This window comes from Macrotis lagotis, chromosome 5, assembly GCF_037893015.1.
Source record: "Macrotis lagotis isolate mMagLag1 chromosome 5, bilby.v1.9.chrom.fasta, whole genome shotgun sequence".
NCBI classification, from domain to species: domain Eukaryota; kingdom Metazoa; phylum Chordata; class Mammalia; order Peramelemorphia; family Peramelidae; genus Macrotis; species Macrotis lagotis.
The window spans coordinates 22,055,066-22,063,751 of record NC_133662.1 but is presented as its reverse complement, the minus strand read 5'-3'; the positions used below and the strand labels follow the sequence as shown (position 1 = coordinate 22,063,751).

Sequence of the window (8,686 nt, the reverse complement as noted above, 5' to 3'; positions counted from 1 at the left end):
ATCTCCCTCGTGCACCCTGACATCATAGCCTTCCTGGGGTGAGGCAGAGGAAAGCAGGTGTCTGGAATGGGAGGGAGGAAGATTAGGAGGCGAATTGCTGCATAAAGAGGTGGGGGCCCACATGGCTTAGAGGTTACATGCAATTGGAGACCGGAGAGGGGTAGAAGAGCTGAGGAGTGCTTAGATATTTTCCCCATGTCTGTTCAGCTAAGTCTGGCACCCATCTACCTTGCCCTGTCCCCCACAGCCAGTCCTACCTCCTCTAGTGCCATAAGACAGAGATAGGAGAAGACCCAGAGTCTCCCTAGGGCCCTTCTCAGGTAATTTGGTCTCTGACACCTTCTTCCCTCCCTTTCTCCCTTCCTCCCTCCCTCCTTCATCAGAAGGATTTTGAAGGCACAAAGACAGCTATTTTTAGTGCATTATGATATGGTGGCAAAGGTATGGATTTGGAATTTGGTACCCTAGCTTTGAATGCCAGCTCTGGTACATATTACCTATGCAACCAAATCAGAATATTTGGATTTCAGCTTCTTTACCTCTAAAATGAGAGGTTTGAAGTAGAAAAGTCTTTGAGAGATGTCTTCTATATCTAAACTACATGTGTAGGGAATTTCCAAGCTTAGGGACTGTGTGAGGGTAGGAGACTCCAGATGAAGGAAGAGTCACAGTCTCTGTCCAAAGACATTCCCAGTCTGTTGGGGGAGATACTGTCCCTACTGAGGGAGGGAGAAAACACAAGCTTAACCCTACTCACCAAGCCATACATAGACATGCAAGTGGATAGAGGCTGCAGACTGCAGCTACAGACTGCAGCTCCGCATGCTATAGAGACGTGGACTAAAGAAATAATCAGAGTGATATGGCATGAATCAAGGAAGGCTTCTTGGAAGAGGAGAGATTTGAGCCAGGTTTATAAGGAAGAGTTGAGTTACAGCCAAAGATGTCAGATGGGGGTGGGTGGGGGTGAATAGCTTCATATTTCTTCCCTAAACCTGGATGCCAAGGAACTAACTTCCTAAACCAGTTTTAATTTTAAAAACCATTGTCTTTATATCTAAAGATAACATTACTTCTTCCTCATCTAAGGAAATATTCTTTGAACTGTTTCTCTGTTAGTGGGGCTTTTTGTTGTTCAATCCTGTCTAGCTCTGTGATTCCATTTGGAGTTTTCTCCAGAGGTACTGGAGTGGTTTGCCATTTCTTTCTCTAGTTCATTTTACAGATGAGGAAACCAAGGCAAGCAATGTTAGGAAAATTTCCCAGGTCACACAACTAACAAGTGTCTGAGAACAGGTTTAAACTCAGGAAGATGGGCCTTCCTGACAGTAGACCTGTCTACACTCTATTCAATGTGCCTCCTAGCTGTCTAGCCTACAGTGAACCAAACTATACAATTTCACCCAGTTGTCCTTGTGGTCAACAGGACATATTGAATTTCTGGGAAGGAAAAAGGGAAAAATCTTGGTCAGAGTGAAACCTTTTTTTTTCTTTCTTTGTATGGAATTGTTTTGAATAAGGATAGGAACTATGAATCTTACCTATCTGTTCTGACCACTGCCTCAACTAATGGCAAACCAGCCATGGTCTAAGTCCCAAATGCCTCAACTATGTGACCTTGGGGAAATTACATAACCTCTTTGTATCTCAATGTTCTCATCTGTAAAATGAAAACGATAATATCAGAATACTCTACCTGCCGGTTTTTGCTTTTAATTCCCTGGTGACTTTGAAGAAGTCGAATGACCTTCATGGGCCTCAGATTTCTCACCTATGAAATAAGAATGTTGAATTAAGTTCCTACCCTTTGGGAGAATTTTTATAGCATTTAGATTGGAAAGGGACCTCAGAAGTCACCTATTTCAAGTTCTCCTTTTTTTTTTTTAACAAATGAAAAAACTGTGTAGTTAAATGACTTACTTGAAAGGACAAGATTTGAATCCAGGCCTTTTGACTCCAAATCCAGTATCTGTTTCATTAAGTTAGTTCTTCTTCAGATGACTGATAACTCATCAAGCTCTGGTATTTTATTTTGTGCTGTTTTAACTCACTGGTCCTGAGGGAAATGAAAATAAGAAAGCTTTAAAATTATGAATTACTTCCCAAATTTAGGGAATTTAAATAAGGATTGAGTCTCTAGCATCTCTTGCGAAAAGTGTATTGTTCTTGTTCAGGTGAAGGTTAGATTTGCTGCCACCAAGGATTCTCTAACATGAACATTTGACATTAAAGCACAAGGTCTTCCTCTCCTATTACAGAGCCTGCAGCTTCTTTTCTTTTCTCCCCTGCTCCTCCCAGATTTGTGATTTTATTCAAATATAGAACTCCTCATGAGGAAACTCCTTTTTCCAGTGCCCAGCTGCACCTGTTCTGTGACTAAAGAGTCTCGGAGAGTTGCCAGGGAGAATAAGAGATTAAATGACTTGCCCAGTGACACATGGCCAGTATGTGTTAGAGTTGGGATTTCTCTTTCTTCTTTTCTTCTTTCCTTCCTCCTTCCTTTTTTCCTTTCTTCCTTCCTTTCTTCCTTCCTCTCTTTCTTTTTCTCTTCCTTCCTCCCTCCCTTCCTCCCTCCCTCCCTCCCTCCCTCCCTTCCTTCCTTCCTTCCTTCCTTCCTTCCTTCCTCTCACTCTTTCTCCTTCTTCCTCCTTCCTTATTCAAATGCCATACCAATCAAACTACCAAAAGATATTTCATAGTGGTAGAAAAGGTCGAGAACATTATGGGGACCAATGAAAAAAATTGTGAAGAAAGCCTAGCCGCACCAGATCTCAAACTCTTACAAGGTGGTAATCATCAAAACAATCTGGTACTGGCTAAGAAATAGAGTGGTGGATCAGTGATTGGGTATACAATATGAAACAGTATTTATTTGAGAAGCTGACTGTGGTAAGGTGGGAACAAAACACAGCAAAAAGAAGACATTGGGCAGAAGGAGTTACTGGGAGGAGGTCACTCTCAAAGTTGGTCTTTTCCACAGGATTCTTGGGCCTGATGCTACCTTCTTGGTTGCAAATGAAAACCTGTCTTCCTTCATTGGAGCTCCAACCATATTTGCTCATCCATAATTTCAATTGGTTGTTTCACAGATCTTTCAGCATTTTGACAAATAACCACTAGTCAATACATTGGTATATGATGCCCATAATGTGACAGATACATTTTTGGAAAGTCTTTAAACCTGTGATGCCATTAAAGAGAAAGAGATCCAAGTTCTTATCCAGGGCATGCCATAAAGCTTGGAAATGACAGGTCTCCAGCAAATCTCTCAAGCACAAGATCTACTTGATGGTCTCTTCTTGTAGAGCCTGGTCAATCATGCACTTGCACAGGGTGAAATATCTGTGGGGGAAGATTGGTAAGAGCCTTCAGCAGAATCCAGGCTGTCACTGTGATCTGGTGGAAGGCCAGGTTGTGCTGGTATAGTTTCAGCATCGCCAAGTTGGCTTCCAGGTCATCATAGACATTCTCCTTGGTCTGAGTCTCTTCATGTTGCTCCTGGGGAGGGGGGCAGGTTCTTAGGATTGTACCTGTTGATATCCTTAAGTAACTCTCCAACATTCTGCTGGAACATCATCATGTCTTCCTCCTGTTTGCATGCCAGTATAGACCAGAATCATAGATTTCTGGAGTTGAACAGGATCTGTGAGCTTTGTCCCCTTGCAATGGTACCGAGAATGTGTTACAATCCCTCCTGTCACTTAGTATGTATGTATGTGACAACTTGACCACTCTGGGGCTCAGTTTCTGAACTCGTTAAAACAAGGGGGGTTAGACAAAATGATCTTAAAGGTCTATTTTTTTTCCTCTAGAATTTTGATCCTAATGATGTTCTCCCATCTCCCATGCTTTGAACAGCAGGACTAGTGTGGAGTATCACATATGTTTTTTGAGGTGAAAAGAACATGTGCAAACTGCTGAACCCGATAAGAAAGGCAGGAGCTGGAGGAGTGAGTAGATAGACTGAAGACAATGATCATTTTTCAGAGTGGAGGTGGCATGGTCCCTAGCTGAAGTAGCAAGACAGAAAGTAGCATGTGTCAGTTGATGTTTAAACTACCATAACCACCTTGACCATTATCCCTACTCAGATCCTGATGGAGACAGACTGGGACCGTAAACCAAAGAGCTATGGAAATAGTACCCCCATCAAACCACCAGCCTGCCCTTCCCCCCTCTTAATTATCATCGAGGGGGAAATACTCACCAGCAGCAGCAACTTACTGAACAATTGCTATCCTCCTCCTTCCCTTCCCTTCCCTCCCCTCCCCTTCCCTTCCCTTCCCTTCCCTTCCCTCCCTGTTCTCACTTGCTCAAAGGGATCTTTTCCTCCCCTGAACTCAGAACTTCCAACTAAGACCATGTTTTACTGACACAGGGAAATGTAGAACCATTTCCCAGGAATGGGATCTACCTCTGCCTCCTGAGAGTCCTGGAAAAGTCTTCTCCTGTAAGGCTTGTGATGAAAGTGTAGTGTGGGACTGGACTTGGTGACACTAAATTCTCTCCAGAAGGCAGGGGATGGACAGACTGGATCCCTAATTAGTGAAAGTTTGCAAAGCCGCATTGTAATTAGGCTTCATTTGACCTGCATTTTGCATCTGGAGCAGTATTAATCTGCCTCTGGGCCCCCTCACCACCTCCTAAGCATCCAGGACTAGGGCTAGGGTGTTGTGATAAGGAGAGAAAGTGCTTCAGTGCTGGGGATTGTTTCCCTCCTCCCCTCTGGGACTTTCAACTTTCCCCAGAGACCCAGGAAGGTGATGACACTGGGGATAAGGATGTAATGACACTCAGCTGTGGAAATATTCTTCCAGGAATCAAGGGGCTTTGCGCGGTGATCTTTGTGGATTCTTCCCACATCCTGTGGTCTCTGGCCAGAGGAGAGGAAGTGGGACCCAGGGGGCCTTCCAGAGAGGCACAGTGTGGCTCCCCTGGGACATGCACCATGTTGTTTCCTTTTCATTCCCTAGGGGTCTGGGGGTCTTACATCAAGAGCTGATTCTGTGCTTCATAGATTATTGGGATCATAGAGTTAAAGCTGAAAGAGACTTCAGAGGGTCATCTATTTTATAGATGGGAAAAATTAAGACTTCCTATCCCCTAGGATATATGGGGGGGGGGACTTAAGACCACAGGCTTCTTCCAAGGTCATTTAAGTCAATCCCAATCTCTTTAGGTTGACTGACACTAAATCTATAGAGATAGGAGCAAACACATAAGAAAGAAGATAGAGAAACAGAACATAAAGGAGGAATGAGACAAAAATAGAAAAACATTCCACTCCTTTGCTTAAAAATCTTCAGTGATTCCTTATTACTTCTAGGATAAAATTGAAACTCCTTAGTCTGGAATTTTAGGTCTTTCATAACCATCAACCTACCTTCCTCATTGTTTTATGATTCTTCATTTTCCACATTAGGTATTCTTGCCGAATTGTACTGCTGAGTGTGCCCTGTCTCACTTTGTCTTCTTCCCTTGGCCATTTGGGCAGCTGGGTGGCGCAGTGGATATATCAAGAACTGGGTCTAGAGGTAGGGAGATCTAAGTTCAAGTTCAGCTTCAGACATTTGCTAGCTGAGTGGCCCTAGGAACTCTGCTTAATCTCTGCTTCGGTTTCCTCATCTGCAAAAAGGGAAAATTTAGTACCTACTTCCAGGGTGCTTGTAGGGAGCAAAAAAGATATGTGCATAACACAGACCTTTTAAATGCTCATTTCCTTCCTTCCCTCCTTCCTTCCTTCCTTCCTTCCTTCCTTCCTTCCTTCCTTCCTTCCTTCCTGACTGTATATTTGAGCAGTCCCTCTTCCAAGACTAAATTTTATTTTAGTTTTCCAATTACATGCAAAGGTAGTTTCCAACATTCAGTCATTTGCAAGTTTATGAGTTCCACATTTTTCCTATTACCTTCCCTTCCCTCCACTTCCCCCTCCCCACGATGGTGAACAATTGGGTAAAAGTTGTACATGTAAAAATTGTGTTTAACATATTTCCATATTAGTTATGTTGTAAAAAAGGAATTAGAACTAAGGGCGTGTGTGTGGGAAAGCCATGAGTAAAAAAGAAAAAACAAAAGAAATTTTAAAAAGTGAACATAGTATAGACTTTGCTCTGCATTCAGACTCCATAGTTTTTTCTAGGGATGTGGATGACATTGTCCATAGCAGGTCTCTCAGTATTGTCTTTCATCTCTCTGGATTGCTGAAAGGAGCTGCATCTATCATTGTTCATCATCTCCCAATGCTGTTAATATGAACAATGTTCTCTTGTTTCTGCTTACTTCATATGTCTTTGCAGGCTTCTCTAAAACATCTTCCAGACTAGAACTCCTTCCTTCTTTTTCTCTGCCTGTTGAAAATCTTTCTTTATAGCCCAGCTTGGATGCTACTTGGGAAATTTCCTGGTCTCCCAGCTGAAGTGCCCTCCTAACTACTTCTCTCACCAAAATCCCTAAAACACATCTCCCTTATTGCATTCTACTTCATATCATACTTATTGTGCACATGATATACTCCCAGCTCTTATATGAATGTAAGATCTGAAACAACTTGCTTTATATTATATAATATATATGGATCCAGATGACTGGAGGGAAAAGTGAGGCTGATGACTTAGGATAGTATCCCCTCACTCAAATCTAATTCATGTGCTTGTCATTGCATCACCCACCTGATGTCATGGTCTTCTTCAAGAATAAAGGACAAGCATTATCATCATCAGTGCTTAATTATGTTTTATATAATATAGTGCTTAATAAGCGATATATATATATATATATATATATATGGTGCTTAATCAGTGTTATTTTATATACATGGTGCTTAATCAGTGTTTTACCTACATCTAATGGTAGAGGTAGCTAGGTGGATCAGTGGAGAGAAGACCTGGGTTCAACCACTTTAAGATACTTTCTAGCTGTGTGACCCTGGGCAAGTCACTTAATTTTTCTTTGCCTTAATCCACCATAGAAGGAAATGGCAAACCACTTCCAGAGTCTTTGCCAAGAAAATCTCATAGGAGTTCATGAAGGTTGATTGACTTAACAACAGTGCTTAATTACTCATTCACTAAGCACTTATTGAGCTTCTACTATATGTCCTCCACATTAGTTAATGAAATTGAGCTGTTGAAAGATAATGAAGTCACTGGATTAGAGAGTGAGATTTGAACTTTGCAGATGAAGAATGAAGTAGTGGTGGTAGAAATATGTCCAGGGTCACACACATGTAGAGAGCTGGAACTGAAATTGAGGTCCTCTGATTACTAATCATATTTACTATTCTTTTTAACACTGGAGGAATTGAGAGTTGAGAAGCAGAGACAGGAGGAAGAACTGCAGAGCTGGAAGCAGAGATGAAGTCTCCCTTTCTGCTCCCTTGAGAGTCAGCCTGCATCTCTGAGAGGGTGGGACTAGGGAACCTGCTTCTCTCTCTCTTCATTCCTCTGCAGCCTGTTTGCCTAAACCCCCTCCCCCTAGGTGGCAGAAGTGGGAGGGAAGGGCAGGCTGGGAGTTTATTTATTAGCCAGATTAAGAAGCATTAATTGGGAGCGGTGGTGGCCGGCTGGGGCAGGGGGCCTCAGGGACATAGCTGGCATTGCTGGCATAGTTTTGGGCCCTCCTGCTGAGCTGGGGACTCTGGCAGCTTCAAAGGGGCTTAGGGAGTCCCAACTGTGGCACTGCGACAACGGGCTAGCCCTAGGAAGGGCTTGGGTATAGCCTTGAGGCTTGAGGCTGGGGGAAGGGGAGAAAAGGGGGGGGGGGGGGAGAGGCGATTGGGTATTAGAGGATTAAGGACCAGTTCCCAGAAGGAATTTTAAACTGCTGCGAGCAGGACTGCCCGGGTCGCCCCTCCCGCCCATCCATCCCGCCACTGCAGCACTTTTGAGCATTTCTGAGTTGGGGAAGAATTGTTAATATCCCTTGCTGTCTGGGTTGGTGTGATTTCTCTCCCTTGCCAGGACCTTGGTCTGCTCCTTAAGAGACTGAGACTCACCAAACTCATCGGAGCTCTTGTCCTGTAGAATGTCAACTCCTTGGGGGAAAGGATTTTCTGTTTTTTGTCTTTGTATCCCACCGTGTCTGTCATAAGTAGGCCCTTAATAAATATGTGGTGACTTATGTCCAAATTACCTAAGATAAGTTTCTGCCCATAGGGGGCTCTTTCAACCAAGTGAATGGACAGTTAGACTGAGGGCAGAGAAGCTTATGGTGCTGACATCTGGTGCTGACATCACCTGGCCTGAGCCACAACTTTCCAGGGTTGAGTGGACAAGAGTGGAGGGTCAGCATGACACCCTGGGCTGGGTAAGGAAGTCCTTTCTCCCCAGATCAAGAAGAGGACCTACAGCAGACCCACCTTGGCATGCCTACTTCTTTCACTATGCCAGGCCTTCTTCCTTCTACTCCATCAGGAAACCACAAAACCAGTTTCTGAAGGTCAGGGAAGGGATGGATGAGGGTGAATGTGAGAAGACTCTGGGCTGCCAAACTGTGGTTTTCTGGAAGGATGGGGCAGCCGTTGGCCAGGATATGACGCCCATGGTAGGTAGTAGGGATGGGAAACGTGTCTGACTTCATCTCTCTGACCAAAAAAGAAAAGAAAACAAAACACCACCTCTCCCTCCGGGCAGGCATTCTTTATTGCCCCTTGCACGTGTCTCTTGCTTCTGCCAGCCCTTCCCAGCAC

At 43.7% G+C, this 8,686-nt stretch overlaps 1 pseudogene; it reads right to left on the bottom strand.

Moving 5' to 3' along the window:
• Positions 1–2,047: 2,047 nt before the first annotated feature.
• On the bottom strand, positions 2,048–3,580 carry LOC141489222 (eukaryotic translation initiation factor 3 subunit K pseudogene; annotated as a pseudogene).
• Positions 3,581–8,686: the final 5,106 nt, after the last annotated feature.